Here is a 14,457-nt window from a genome sequence, read left to right as displayed (position 1 = left end):
CGTGGTGTATGATCTTTTTTATATGTTGTTGATTCAGATGGCTAAAATTTTGTTGAGAATTTTTGCATCTATATTTATCAAAGATATTGACCTATAGTTTTCTTTTTTGGTGGTATCTTTGTCTGGTTTTGGTATTAGGGTGATGGTGGCATCATAGAATGTCTTTGTGAGTATTCCTTCTTCTTCAACCTTTTGGAAAAGTTTAAGGAGGATGGGTATAAGTTCCTCTTTGAATGTTTGGTAGAATTCACCTGTGAAGCCATCTGGTCCTGGGCTTTTATTTGTAGGGAGTGTTTTTATGATACATTCAATTTCATTTCTAGTGATCAGATCAGTCTGTTCAGTTGATGTATTTCTTCTTGATTCAGTTTTGGCTGGCTGTAAGTCTCTAGAAAGTCATCCATTTCTTCCAAGTTGTCAGATTTGTTGGCATATAATTGTTCATAGTATTCTTTCATTTTTTTTTTGTATTTCTGTAGTATCTGTTGTGACTTCTCCTTTTTCATTTCTTATTTTGTTTATTTGTGTTTTTTCTCTCCTCTTCTTGGTGAGTCTAGCCAGAGGTTTGTCAATTTTGTTTACCTTTCCAAAGAACCAGCTACTGGTTTTATTGATTTTTTTTCTATTGTTTTTTAAATCTCTATTTTATTGATTTCCTCTTTGATCTTTGATTTTCTTCCTTCTGCTGAGTTTAGGTTTTGTTCTTCTTTTTCTAATTCATTTAGGTGATGGGTTAAGTTGTTGATTTGAGATTTTTCTTCTTTTTTGAGGAAGGCCTGTATTGCTATGAATTTCCCTCTGCGCACTGCTTTCAAAGCATCCCATATATTTGGAATGGTTGTGTCTTCATTATCATTTGTCTTGAGGTATTTTTTAATTTCCTTCTTGATTTCCTCATGGACCCATTGGTTTTTTAGTAGCATGTTGTTTAGTCTCCTTGTAGTTTGTTATATCTCATTTCTTTTCCTGTGGTTGATTTCTAGTTTCATGCCGTTGTGGTCAGAAAAGATACTGGAACTAATTTCTGTACTCTTAAATTTTTTAGGTTATCTTTGTGCCCCAGTATGTGATCAATTCTTGAAAATGTTCCATGTGCACTTAAGAAGAATGTACATTCTGATTTTTTTGGATATAATGTTCTGAAAATGTTGATTAAGTCTAACTTTTCTATTGTGTCCTTTAGGATCTCTGTTGCCTTATTGATTTTCTGTCTAGAGGATCTGTCCATTGTTGTGAGTGGGGTGTTAAAGTCTTCTACTATGATTGTATTCCCATCAATTTCTCCTTTTATCGGTTAGTATTTGTTGTAGGTATCTGGGTGCTCCTATATTAGGGGCATATATATTGATGATTGTAATATCTTCTTTTTGAATGAGGAAGACTTTTTTTTTTTTTTTTTGGTGTTTTTGCCTTTTCTTGGGCTGCTCCCATGGCATATGGAGGCTCCCAGGCTAGGGGTCTAATAGGAGCTGCAGCTACTGGCCTACGCTGGAGCCACAGCAATGTAGGATCTGAGCCGTGTCTGTGACCTACACCACAGCTCATGGCAATGCCGGATTCCCAACCCACTGAGCAAGGCCAGGGATCGAACCTGCAACCTCATGGTTCCTATTTGGATTTGTTAACCCCTGAGCCATGACGAGAGCTACGAGGAAGACTTTTTAAGTCTATAGTTTTATTTGATGATCTTCTATAGCTGTGTTGTCCAATACAGTAGCCACTAACCAAAAGTGGCTAATTAAATTGACATTAATTAAAATGACTTAAAGCATTCACTTCCTCATTCCATTCACACCAGCCACATTTCTCGTGCTTAATACCCACATGTAGTTAGTGGCTACTGTTTTGGATTATAGTGTTCAACATTATAGAAGCTTTCTATCATCAAAGTTATTTTTTAAACCTTTCAGACATCTTACTGACATATGATTTTCATGCAAAAAGCTATACTTATTTAATATATATATCTTCATGAGTTGAGAATGAGTAAACACCTGTGAAATCATTGCCATTACTCTGTAGGATGGAACACCCCTATTAGTGGACAAAACTTTCAAAAAAGATTAGATTGATTTTGCATACTCTCATTTTTGAATAAAGTAAAAAAAAGTAGTGATCAATTTGAAACCTACACGAAACTTAGGAACACCGTCTCTCTCTTTAAGGAATCTGTACTCTATCACTGCAGGTTTCAGCAGGCTCTTTGTTATTACAGCTGCATGAATGTAATGGCATGGAACAATGTCCTGTACACCTCTGTGGATATGGGCCAGTTGTTTCATTTTCTATTAAACAGCACTACATCTCATGAATCAATTTTACATCTTGGAGCAAGAAATATCAAAATGAATTTGAGCAGTTCAAGTCATCTTGTTTTGGGAAAAACAAAAACAAAAGCCCATCAACCTGAAAAGAGAACTCATAGTGGCCAAAGAATAATAATATGAGAATAAGAAACAACCAGTAGAGTTAATAGAATTAAATTGAATCTTCTGAATGATCCATGAATCCATGATAAAACAAAAATAGGTAAGGTAACACAGAGGAGCTAATGATGAGTTTTCCAGTATCATGTATAAAAAGGCCATGTATGGAGCAACCTAAATCCTGTGAGCTATAAATTGGAGATTAGACTGGCAATTAGGTTATTGATCACAAATGCTGGTCAAATGAGAAATGAGATTTCTGATCAGAATGTATGTATATGGAAAGTAATGAGGTAGTACTTTTATTAAAGGAAGGTGAAAAATCTTTGAACCACATAAAATGGGAGAATATTGAGTTGTGGTATTGATCAGAGGAGGTATTCAGTGGGGAGCATTATTTTATAGGAGGAGGGGGCGGCTGTCAGTGTTAGCAGAAATAAAAATGAATTATAAGTAAGTTTGAAAAAAGGAATGTAGATACTAATAAAATTTTGTGGAGGAAGAGACCAAACGGGAATTCTGGAAGAAGAGTAGACTACAGGCGTGAAGGGATCAAGAACATGCATATTTGGACCAATTAACGTGATCCTTCATTAAGTGGATTTTTCTATAAAATCCGAAACACACATGGTCTTTCTCCTATAGGTGGCTGCTTTCTTATTAGACTATTTCCATTAATTTCTTTTCTTTTTTTGGGGGGGGGGTAGAATCAGAGCTGCAGCTGCTGGCCTACCACAGCCACACCAATACCAGATCTGAGCCATGTCCACAACCTACACCACAGCTCACAGCAATGCCGCGGGATCCTTAACCCACTGAGTGAGGCCAGGGATTGAATCTGCATCCTCATGGATACTAGTCAGGTTCGTTACCGCTAAGCCACGATGGGAACCCCTAGATTTGCTTCTTGGCCTCTTCCTTTTGGCCAGTACTTTCAGACAATCCATACCACTAAGTGGAGGAGAAGCAGAAGTCAGCAATGTGTGTGGTATACTCTGGGACACAGAGAAAGGAATAATGAACTGGAGTTCAGAGAAGCTTCATGGAGCTGGTGACATTGCATGTTTGGGCCCTAAAGAATGAGTAGGCATCCTCTCTCCCACTAATGGAGGCTAAGGGATGGAAGAGAGAATATTTCAAGGAGAAAGCACAGTATTTCCAAAGACATGGAAGCCAGACATGCCAGAACTGAAACTCTTTGCAAAGGTAGGGTATAGGATTCCAAGCAGGAGATGATGTACATTTCAGATCATGGCAGACCTTGCATGCTGGTGCAAAGCAGCTGGTACTTAGAAGACAAGCATTCCATTGAAGAAAAGTTAATAGATTTAACTGGATTTTAATGTTTACACATATAAACCGTATTTTAACCTCAAGCCATAAAATTCCAAATTCATTGTCTGCACCTTTCATCGCAAACATAAAAGAACAATATTCATCTCAGGTTTTAAAAATATGGAAGGTACACAGGAGGTTCATTTAAATTTTAAAGAAATCAATATGAGTTCTTCTACTGATGTAGACAATTCAAATTAAGCTCCAGCTAAAACAAATGAAATCAATTATATATCATAGGCTAACTTTACAGAGCATCCTCTCTTGTCTTTAGATAATACAGTTCCCATCAGGGTCTCATACTCAGCATTTGACTGCCTCTTGGGAACATTCCTTCTGTTCTGAGAAATCTGCATGATCAAACCAGAATTCATGACTTCCTAAGGCCCTAAATGTATATATCACCATTCATATTTCTGCTTTGCTTTTTGAACTTTGTTTCATTGTGTTGAACAAGTTCCAAAATAAAAGGTACATTAGTTTCCTGTTGCTACTGTAACAATATTTAGTGGCATAAAACAACACAAATGTATTATTTTGCAATTAAGGTCAGAAGTCTGAAATGAGTTTAACTGGATTAAAAATCAAGGTGTAGGTGGAATTTGAAGCTCTGGAAGTGAAAATGTGTTTTCTTACCTTTTTGAGGTTTAGGCTTTAAAATTTTTTTTTTTTTTTTTTTTTTTTTTGGCACACAGTAATTCCAGGGCATGGATCAAACCCATGCCATAGCCATAAGCTTACTACAGCACTAACAATGCCAGATCCTTAAAACACTGAACAACCAGGGAACTCCGGGCTTCTAGGGTTTATTCTTTGTGCTTCCTTCATCCTTTTTCAAAGCATGTCAGTCCAATCTCTACTTCTGTCATCATGTTCTCATTTCTTCTTGGATAGTCAAATTTCCTTCTATCTCCCTTTTATGAGGATATTTAAGATTACATTTAGGGTGTACCTGTGTAATCCAGGTTCATCTCATCTCATGAACCTTATATATATACCACAAAATTCACAGTTTCCAGGGATTAGGACCTGAATATACTTAGGAGTTGTTATTCAAGTATTATTGCAGGAAGTGACTTGGAGTCACCAAGTTCTTGGATTGAAAGCTTGCTTAAACTGTTACCAGCACATTGGAAGACCATACTCTAGGCCACTAACCAGATGAGTACTTGTGTATCTGCTCTCTCTTCCTCTGATCTGATGACCTCAGGAACTCAACAGAGTTAGCTCTTTTTATTTATTTATTTATTTTCCTTTTTACAGCAGCACCTGTGGCAATTGGAAATTTCTAGGCTAGGGGTCAAATTGGAGCTGCAGCTGCCAGTGTACACCACAGCCACAGAAACACAGCATCTGAGCCACATGTATGACTACCGCAGCTAGAAGCCATGCAGTATCCTTCACCCACTGAGTGAGGCCAGTGATTAAACCCACATCTTCATGAACACTAGGTCACATTCTTAACCCACTGAGCTACAATGAGAACGCCCCCCCCTTTTTTTAACTGTCTTCTTTTGACTGTACTCTCAGTGATAATCATTTGCCTTCCTTCCTTCCTCCTCTATTTGAAAAAGAAGAACAATATACCCGAAGATTCTGATTTTAACTTACTCAGGAAAAAGTAATGGATGTGGACTATAACTCAATCACATTATTTTTTTTCTTTAGTGTTCATAGAAACCTATTGGAGTTGGTATTATTATCATCAGTTTGCAAATAACAAAACCAAGGCTCAGAGGATTTATGTACCCAAGGTCACACAGGCATGGACAGATCCATCGAACTTGAAAGCACATTATCCTTTCGCTACACTATTCTGCTAACTACTGCAGGGATTCAGACAGTTTAGAATGTTACTGTAAGGAAAGTTATGATACTATAGATATACTGCTAAGCTTTTAATTACCAGGCCTGGCTGAGAGTTTCTCAGTTTCTCTTGCAGAGTGCCATAAGCAGTTATTATCCTACTGTTATCTTTTTTTTTTTTAATTTTTTATTTTTTAATTCCTGAGAGTAGTATCATGACCTCATTTCAAAAAAGGGAGACCAGAGGTACAGAGAGGTTTACAGAGGTTTAATAACATGCCAAGGGTCATAGAGAGACTGCTGGAAAATGCATCCAGTTGTTTTAATCAATGACAACTAAGGCTTCTAGGATTATTTTTTTTTAAGAAATAACTATCTTTCTAATTCTCAAGCAGTAGCTTCCACACTTAGGTGTCAAGCGATGGGCTTTTACTACTGTTGTGACCCATTAATAAGGATGGGAGAGAACCTGTATTCTGTTTGGATGAAGAAATTTCAACCAGATACTCCTTAGCTATGGGGAAATTTGGAATCCAGAGAACATTTTCTAATTTTTTGATTTTAGCTATAAAATATAAGTGAAGAGAGAAAGGAAGAAAATCCATTTAATACTGAATACCTTTCATGCTCAGGTTTTGTGGGCAGCTGTGATGTGCCAGCAAGACCCTGCACTTGATACTTTAAGTATGGGAGATCAAATTCTCATAGAAACCTAGTGAAAAAGTACTCTCAGCTTCTTTTTTTTTTTTTTTTTTTTTTTTTTTTTTTTTTTTTGTCTTTTTGCCATTTCTTGGGCCGCTCCCGCGGCGTATGGAGTTTCCCAGGCTAGGGGTCTAATTGGAGCTGTAGCTGCCAGCCCACGCCAGAACCACAGCAACGTGGGATCCAAGCCGCATCTGCGACCTACACCACAGCTCATGGCAATGCCGGATCGTTAACCCACTGAGCAAGGGCAGGGATCGAACCCGCAATCTCATGGTTCCTAGTCGGATTCGTTAACCACTGCGCCACAACGGGAACTCCAGCTTCATTTTAAAAAAAAAGTTTTATTTTTTAGAGTAGTTTCAGATTCTCAGCAGAACTGAATGGAAGATACAGAGATTTGCCCCCATATGAACACAATATCCTTCAATGTCAAGGTCCTATGTGTTTGTTAACAATCCAGGAATCTATATGGATAGATCATTATTGCACAGAGTCCATAGTGTATAATGGGATTAACCCTTGATGTTGTACATCCTATGGGCTTTGACAAATGAATGACATATATTCACCATTATAATATACAGAATAGTTTCATTCCCCTGAAAAGACTTTGTGCTCTGCCTATTCACCCTCTTCCCTCTTCCCTAGACCCTGGTCCTATAATTTTACCTTTTCCAGAATGTTATTTAGTTGGAATGATATGGTTTATAGCCTTTCCTTTGGGTGTTTTTTTTCACCTAGTAATATGCATTTAAGTTTCCTACTTATCTTTTAGGGCTTGATAGTACATTCCTTTTTAGTGCTGAATAATATTTCATTGTCTGAAAGTATCATAGTTTTTTGTCCACTCACCTACTGAAGAATATTTTGGTTCCTTCCCAGTTCACATAATTATGAATAAAGTTGTTATAAATACTTTATTGCAGATTTTTGTGTCAACATAAGTTTTCAGCTCATTTGGGTAAATACCAAGGAGCACAATTTCTACAGCATGTGGTAAAATGTGCTTGATTTTACAAGAAATTTCCAGACTAGCTTCCAAAGTGACTATACCCTTTTGCATTTCCACCAGCAATGAATGAGAGTCCCTGCTTCTCTATATTCTCACTGGCATTTGGTACTGTCAGTGTATTTGATTTTAGCCAGTATAATCTTATACGGTAGTGTCTCACTATGTTACTTTAATTTGTAACTTCCCAATGACATATGCTCTTGAACATCTTTTTGTATAAAAACTTGATCTCTATATAGCTTTGTTGAGGTATCAGGTCTTTTGCCCACTTTTAATTGGGTTGTTCATTTTCTGATGGTTGAATTTTAAGAGTTATTTGTATGTTTTGGAAAATAGTCCTTGCTCAGATGTCGTGAAAATATTTTTTTCCAGTCTGTGGCATGTCTTCTCATCCCCTTGACGTTTTTCGCAGAGCAGAAGTTTTTAATTTTAATGAAGTCCGGCTTATCAATTATTTATTTTACAGAACATGTGTTTGGTATTTTATCAAAAAAGTAGTTTCCTTGTCCAAGGTCATCTAGAGTTTCTCTTCTGCTATCTCCTATGACTTTTAAAATTTTGCATTTTATATTTAGGTCTGTGATCCATTTTGAGTCAATTTTTGTGAAAGGTGTAAGGCCTGTGTGAGGATTCCTTTTTAGTTTAGTTCCTTTTTCCCTTCCCTTCCGTCCTCCCTCCTCTTTCCCCCTTTCCCTCTTTCCCTCTTTCTTTCTCTTTCCCTCCCTCTGGAGGTTCCCAGGCTAGGGGTTGAATCAGAGCTGTAACTGCTGACCTACATAACAGCCACAGCGACACAGGATCTGAGCCACGTCTGTGATCTACACCACAGCTCACAGCAATGCTGGATCCTTAACCCACTGAGCAAGGCCAGGGATTGAACCTGTGTCCTCATGGATGCTAGTCAGATTCGTTAAGTGCTGAGCCACAGCAGGAATTTTTCTTTCTTTCTTCCTTTCTTTCCTTCCTTCCTATTCCCATGTGAATTTCCATTTGTTCCAATACCAGTTGTTGAAAAGACTGTCTTTACTCCATTTCATTGAGTTTGCTGCTTCGTCAAAGACCAGTCTACTGTATTTATGTGGGTCTATTTCTGGGGTTCTTTATTCTGATCTATCTGTCTGTTCTTTTGCCATTACCATACTGTTTTGATTACTCTTTCATCATAGTAAGTCTTGAACTTGGGTAGTGCCAGTTCTTCACCTTTATTCTTCTTCAATATTGTGTTGACTGTTCTGGGTCTTTTTCCTTTCCATATAAACTTTAGAAACAGTTTGTTGGTATCCACAAAATAATTTACTGAGATTTGATTTGGATTACATTAAATATACAGGACAAGTTGGGAAGAACTGACATCTTTACAATATTGAATCTTCCTATCCATGAACATGGACGGTCTCTCCGTATATAATCATCCCATGGTATCTGCTGGGAATTGCTTCTGGAATCCCCCATGTATACCAAAATCCATGGATACTTAAGTCCCTTAATTAAAATGGCATAGTATTTGCATATAACCTATACATATTTCCTGTTTAAATCATTTCTAGATTATAATACCAAATACAATATAGATATCACGTAAATGATTGCAAGTACAATTTAAATGATATATAAATAGTTATCCGTGTGTAGCAAATTTAAGTTTTGCTTTTTGGAAACTTCTGAAGGTGTTTTTTTTTTTTTTTTTTTTTTTTTTGTCTTTTTTGCCTTTTCTAGGGCTGCACTCGTGACATATGGAGGTTCCTAGGCTAGGGGAATCAGAGCTGTAGCCACCAGCCTATGCCACAGCCACAGCAACACAGGATCTGAGCCATGTCTGTGACCTACACCATAGCTCACGGCAACGCCAGATCCTTAACCCACTGGGCAAGGCCAAGGATTGAACCTGCAACCTCATGGTTCCTAGTTGGATTCATTAACCACTGAGCCATGACAGGAACTCCTCTTTTATTGTATTTCAACTGTAGATGATTGAATCTGTGGATGTGGAACCTGTGGATATGGAGGGCAGACTATATTTAGTTCTTTCACTTCTTTCAATAGATTTTTTTTAGTTTTTCTCATGCATATTGTCTACATTTTGGTTAAATTTATGCCTAAATATTTCATTTTTGGATGCTAATATAAATAGTATTATATCTGAAATTTCAAATTACATTTGCTCGTTGATAGTTTATCGCTAAGTGATTAATTTTTGTATATTAACATTGACTCCTGCAACCTCAAAAAACTCCACATTGATTATAGGAATATTTTTGTTGATTCTTTTGCGTTTTCTATGTATAGTTACTTCATCTGTAGCAAAGGTAGTTTTATTTCTTCCTTCCCGATATATGCATCTTTTATTCCCCATCCATAATTTCATAATGCATAATCGTATTATGCATAATCACATAACTAGAACTTCTAGTATGGTGTTGAAAAATAGTGGTGAGGGGATATCCTTGCCTTGTTCCTGATCATCTAAGTATAAGGTTAGGTATAGGATTTTTGTAGAGGTCCTTTATCAAGTTGAGGAAGATACTGAAGGTTTTCTTTTATCTTGGATGGATGCTGGATTTTGTCAAATGCTTTATCTGTGTCTGTTGATATGATCATGTGATTTTTTTGTTCTGTAGCCTTAAAAATTTTTTTGTCTTTTTTTTTTTTTTTTTTTTTTTTTAGGGCTGCCCCTATGGCATATGGAGGTTCCCAGGCCGTGTGTCAAATTGGAGCTGTAGCTGCCAGTCTATGCCACAGCAACACCACATCCAAGCCATGTTTGCAACCTATGCAACAGCTCACAGCAATGCCAGATCCTTAACCCACAGAGTGAGGCCAGGAATTTAACCTGCGTCTCACAGATGCTAATCAGATTTGTGTCTGCTGAGCCAGGATGGTAACTTCTATTCTGTAGCCTTTTGATGTGTTGGATTACATTGATTTTCAAATGTTGAACCAGCCTTGCATAACTGGGATAAATCCTACTTGGTCCTGGTATATAATTCTTTTTTATATATTGTTGGATTTTATTTGCTAATATTTTATTGAGAATTTTTCCATCTGTATTTGTGAGAGATACTGATCTGTAGAGTTTTTTGTAATTATTTTTGTTTGGGTTTGATTTAGGATAATGCTGGCTTCATAGAATAAGTTACAAAATATTCCTCTCCTTTAATCTTCTGAAAGAGATTGTAGAGAATTGATACCTTTTTTTTTTTTTCCTTAAATACTTGAGAGAATTCACCAGTAAACCCATATGGTGCTTTCTATTTTGGAAGATTATTAATTTTTGGTACAATTTCTTTTAAGGATTTGGACCTATTCAGATTGTTTATTTCTTCTGGCGTGAATTTGTCAGATGGGGTCTTTTCACAAGTCAGTTCATTTTATCTGTGTTTTCACGTTTGTGGGCTGAGAGTTCACACTATTGATTATTCATTCATTTAAAGTTCATGAGATCTGTAGTGATATCACTTCTTTCATTTCTAATGTTAGTAATTTATATTTTCTTTCTGCTTTTTTCTTAATCTGGCTAGAAGGTATTACTTTTATTGATCTCTTCAAAGACTAAGATTTTGGATTTGTTGATTTTTTTACTATTTCATTTCCTGTTTTCAAATTCATTGCTTTCTGACTTATTTTGTATTTCTTTTCTTCTGCTTACTTTGAATTTAATTTTCTGTTCTTGTCTAATTCCCTAAGTTAGAAGCTTGGATCATCAATTTTAGATCTTTCTTCTTTTCTAATATATACTCCAATAGTGTAAGTTTTCTTTTAAGCCCTGCTTTCACTGCATCTCACAAATTTTGATACTTTGTATTCTCATTTTCACTTAGTTCAAAATATTGCTTAATTTTTCTTGACATTTCGTCTTTGAGCCAGTGTTTAAGAGTGCATTGTTTAACATCCAAGTACTTGCAATTTTCCAGCTATCTTTCTGTTGTTGAATTCTAGTTTAAGTCCACTGTGGTCTGATAGTATATATTGTCTGATTGCTATTCTTTTAAATTTGTTAATGTGCTTTTAATAAATTATTTAAGTATACCTGACTTACAATGTTGTGTTAATTTCTGCTATGCAACAAAGTGATTCAGTTATACATATATATTCTTTTCCATTATAGTTTAAGATATTGAATATAGTTCCCTGTACTATACAGTAGGTCCTTTTTGTTTATCCATTCTATATATAATAGTTTGCATCTACTAATCCAAAACTCCCAGTCTGTCCCACTCCCTCATCCCTCTCTCCTTTGACAACCACAAGTCTGTTCTCTATAATTATGAGTTTGTTTCTGTTTTTAGGTTGGTTCATTTGTGTCATATTTTAGATTCTATATATAAGTGATATCATATAGTATTTGTCTTTATTTTTCTGAATTACCTCACTTAGTATGATAATCTCTAGGTCCATCCATGTTGCTGCAAATGGCATTATTCCATTCTTTTTATGGCTGAGTGGTATTCCCTTGTGTGTGTGTGTGTGTATGTACACGCCATATCTTCTTTCTTCATTCCTCTGTTGATGGACATTTAGGTTGTTTCCATGTCTTGGCTGTTGTAAAGAGTGCTGCTATGAACATAAGTGTATATATCTTTTAAAATTATAGTTTTGCCTGGATATATGTTCAGAAACAGGATTGATGGATCATATAGCAACTCTATTTAGTTTTTTGGGGAACCTCCATACTGTTTTCCATAATGGTTGCACCAGTTTACATTCCCACCAACAGTGTAGAAGTTAAGGTGCTTTTTTATGGCTCAAAATGTGCTCTATCTTGGTAATATCCCATGTAAGCTTGAAAGGAATGTATATTTTGCTGTGGTTGAATAACATAGTCTACATTTCAATGATTTCTACTTGATTGAAGGTACTTTTGAGTTGAGTTATATCTTTACTGATTTTATGACTAATGAGTTTGTCCATTTCTGATAGAGGGTAACTTTTCTGACTATGATAGTAGGTTCATCTCTTTATCCTTGCAGTTCTATTCTTTTTTTGCCTCATGTAAAGGCACATACACATTAAGAATTGTTATTTTTTTTTTTTTGGAGAATTGACTCTCTTAATCATTATATAACACTCTTTTCATTCCTGGTAGCTTTCTTTGCTCTGAAGTATGCATTATCTGAAATTAATATAGCTACTCTAGCTTTATTTTGATTAGTGTTCACATGATATATCTTTCTTTATCTCTTTACTTTTTTTTTTTTTTGGCCATGCCCATGGCATGCAGAAGTTCCAGAGCCAGGGATCAAACCCATGCCACAGCAGTGACCCCAGCCATGGCAGTGACAATGCCAGATCCTTAGCTGCTAGGGTACTGGGAATTCGCCCATCTCTACTTTTAATCTATTTGTTTCTTTATATTTAAAGAGGATTATATCCTATTGATGACATATAGTTGGATTTTGTTTTTTTGATCCACTCTGACTATATTTTCATTGGTGTATTAGAATCATTGACATTTAAACCGATTACTGGTATAGTTGAATTAATATCAACCGTATTTATTACTACTCTCTATTTATTGTTCTTGTTCTTTGTTCCTATTTTGTTTTCCACTCTTTTTGTTCCTTTCATTTCCCCCCCCCCATTTTTTTAGTAATGACTAGAACTAGGGTCAGACCAGGGGAATGGGTGGTAGATTGGGCTGATGTCAAGGAACTGATAGGCCCATCTCTGTAGCTGTTGAGATCACCAGGAATGATGTTGGAGAGAGACAGGAGCTAAAACTTTCCAGGGAATGACCTGTAGGGGAGTCTGGAGGAATAAGAGACCAGAAGACCTATGAGGTCCTGGCTTCTCCTGACCACAGGCACAGGGGTGATATTGGAGCGGCAGACCCTATTGAAGGTGTAAATACCTGGTGGTCAGGTGGGCTTGAATCAGTGAAGAGCATGGAGCCTGGATAGAAGCTGAACCCTCATTTCTGCCATCTACTTAAGCATTTATACATGTTACCAGGAGATTCCACCTTTGCAGAGCTGGAAGAAACTAGTTCCTGGTGTTGGGGGTATTGCAACTTCAACAGCTAAGGTAAAAAGCCCTTGGGCAGATGACAGCAACTGGCATAGAGTGATAAGAGTGAATGCACTTGGTGGTCCATAGGCTTAAATCCCACATAGGCCACCACCATATCTAAACCTTTGTGGGCCACTGACCTGCCTGGTGCAGGTCACACTTCTCAAGCCAAAAAATTGGAAGAGAATATTCAAGACCACTCATGCAAAACCCAAGTACTAGCAAAAGTGAGATCAGCCCCACTAAAAAATGAAAATTAAAGAGATAGAGAACCTACCTTTGACAACCACAGTTATAAGAAGGGCTTCACTGTTCTTGGAGATACTGCAATACAAGGCTGTGGGTGGAGTGGGCAGAGAAAGCTCCTATGCCAACTCCCTGCTCCAAAAATCCATTTAATGATTGTCCTCGGATAGAGGACATTTCAGATGTTAAACTGATAAGATCAGGCAGTGCACTTGATCTTAGCCAAAAGGCGAGAAGCCATGCCATCTGCTCTATCTTCTCCTTTTGTGGTTTTAATTGAGCATTTTATATAGTTTTGCTTTCTCTTGTTTCTTTGTATATCACTTACACATTTTTCCCCTTTTTAATGGTTGCCCAAGAGTTTGCAAAATACATTAACAAGTAATACAAGTTCATTTAAAATAAATAACACTATACTGCTTCACAAGTAGTACATGTGTATTATAATAAATTTCTGATTTTTCCTTCTTGTTATTTGTGTCATTGCTGTCATTCATTTTGCTTATACATAAGCACATATATATATATATATATGTATGTATACATACTCCAGTATATTGTTGATGTTTTTATTTTGAACAAGCTGTTATCTGTTACATCAATTAAGTATAGAAAATAAAAGTTCTTATTTTATTTTCAGTTATTCCTTCTTCAGTGCTCTTCCTTTCTTATGTACATCTAGATTTCTAAACTGCATCATTTTTCTTCTCTCTAAAAGACTTTTAACATTTTCTGCAAGACAGGTCCAATGGCAATAAATTTCTCCAAATTTTGTTTATCCACGAATGACTTCATTTCTCTTTCAATTTTAAAGGGTAATTTCACAGGATACATGATTTTAGGTTTCTAAATTTTCTTTCAAAACTTTAAATATTTCACTTCTCTTTTCTTGCTTGTATTATTTCTGAGAAGAAATTGGAT

At 36.3% G+C, this 14,457-nt stretch overlaps 1 protein-coding gene and 1 non-coding gene across 2 annotated transcripts in view; one reads left to right on the top strand and one right to left on the bottom strand.

Moving 5' to 3' along the window:
• The window catches only part of LOC110255407 (uncharacterized), a 689,852-nt gene that overhangs the window by 333,108 nt on the left and 342,287 nt on the right, over positions 1–14,457 (top strand). The gene's annotated exons all lie outside the window — the stretch shown is intronic.
• On the bottom strand, positions 13,590–13,777 carry LOC146399755 (U2 spliceosomal RNA). The gene has a single exon (XR_014816935.1). It is a non-coding gene; the product is annotated as a U2 spliceosomal RNA (small nuclear RNA).

Source organism: Sus scrofa, chromosome 9, assembly GCF_054392235.1.
Source record: "Sus scrofa isolate SSC_HxYL_T2T_F1_AM1 chromosome 9, Sscrofa_HxYL_maternal_Yorkshire_Landrace_v2.0, whole genome shotgun sequence".
Lineage (NCBI taxonomy): Eukaryota > Metazoa > Chordata > Mammalia > Artiodactyla > Suidae > Sus > Sus scrofa.
Note: the sequence above shows the minus strand (reverse complement) of the source record. Positions and strands in the feature narration are given on the sequence as shown.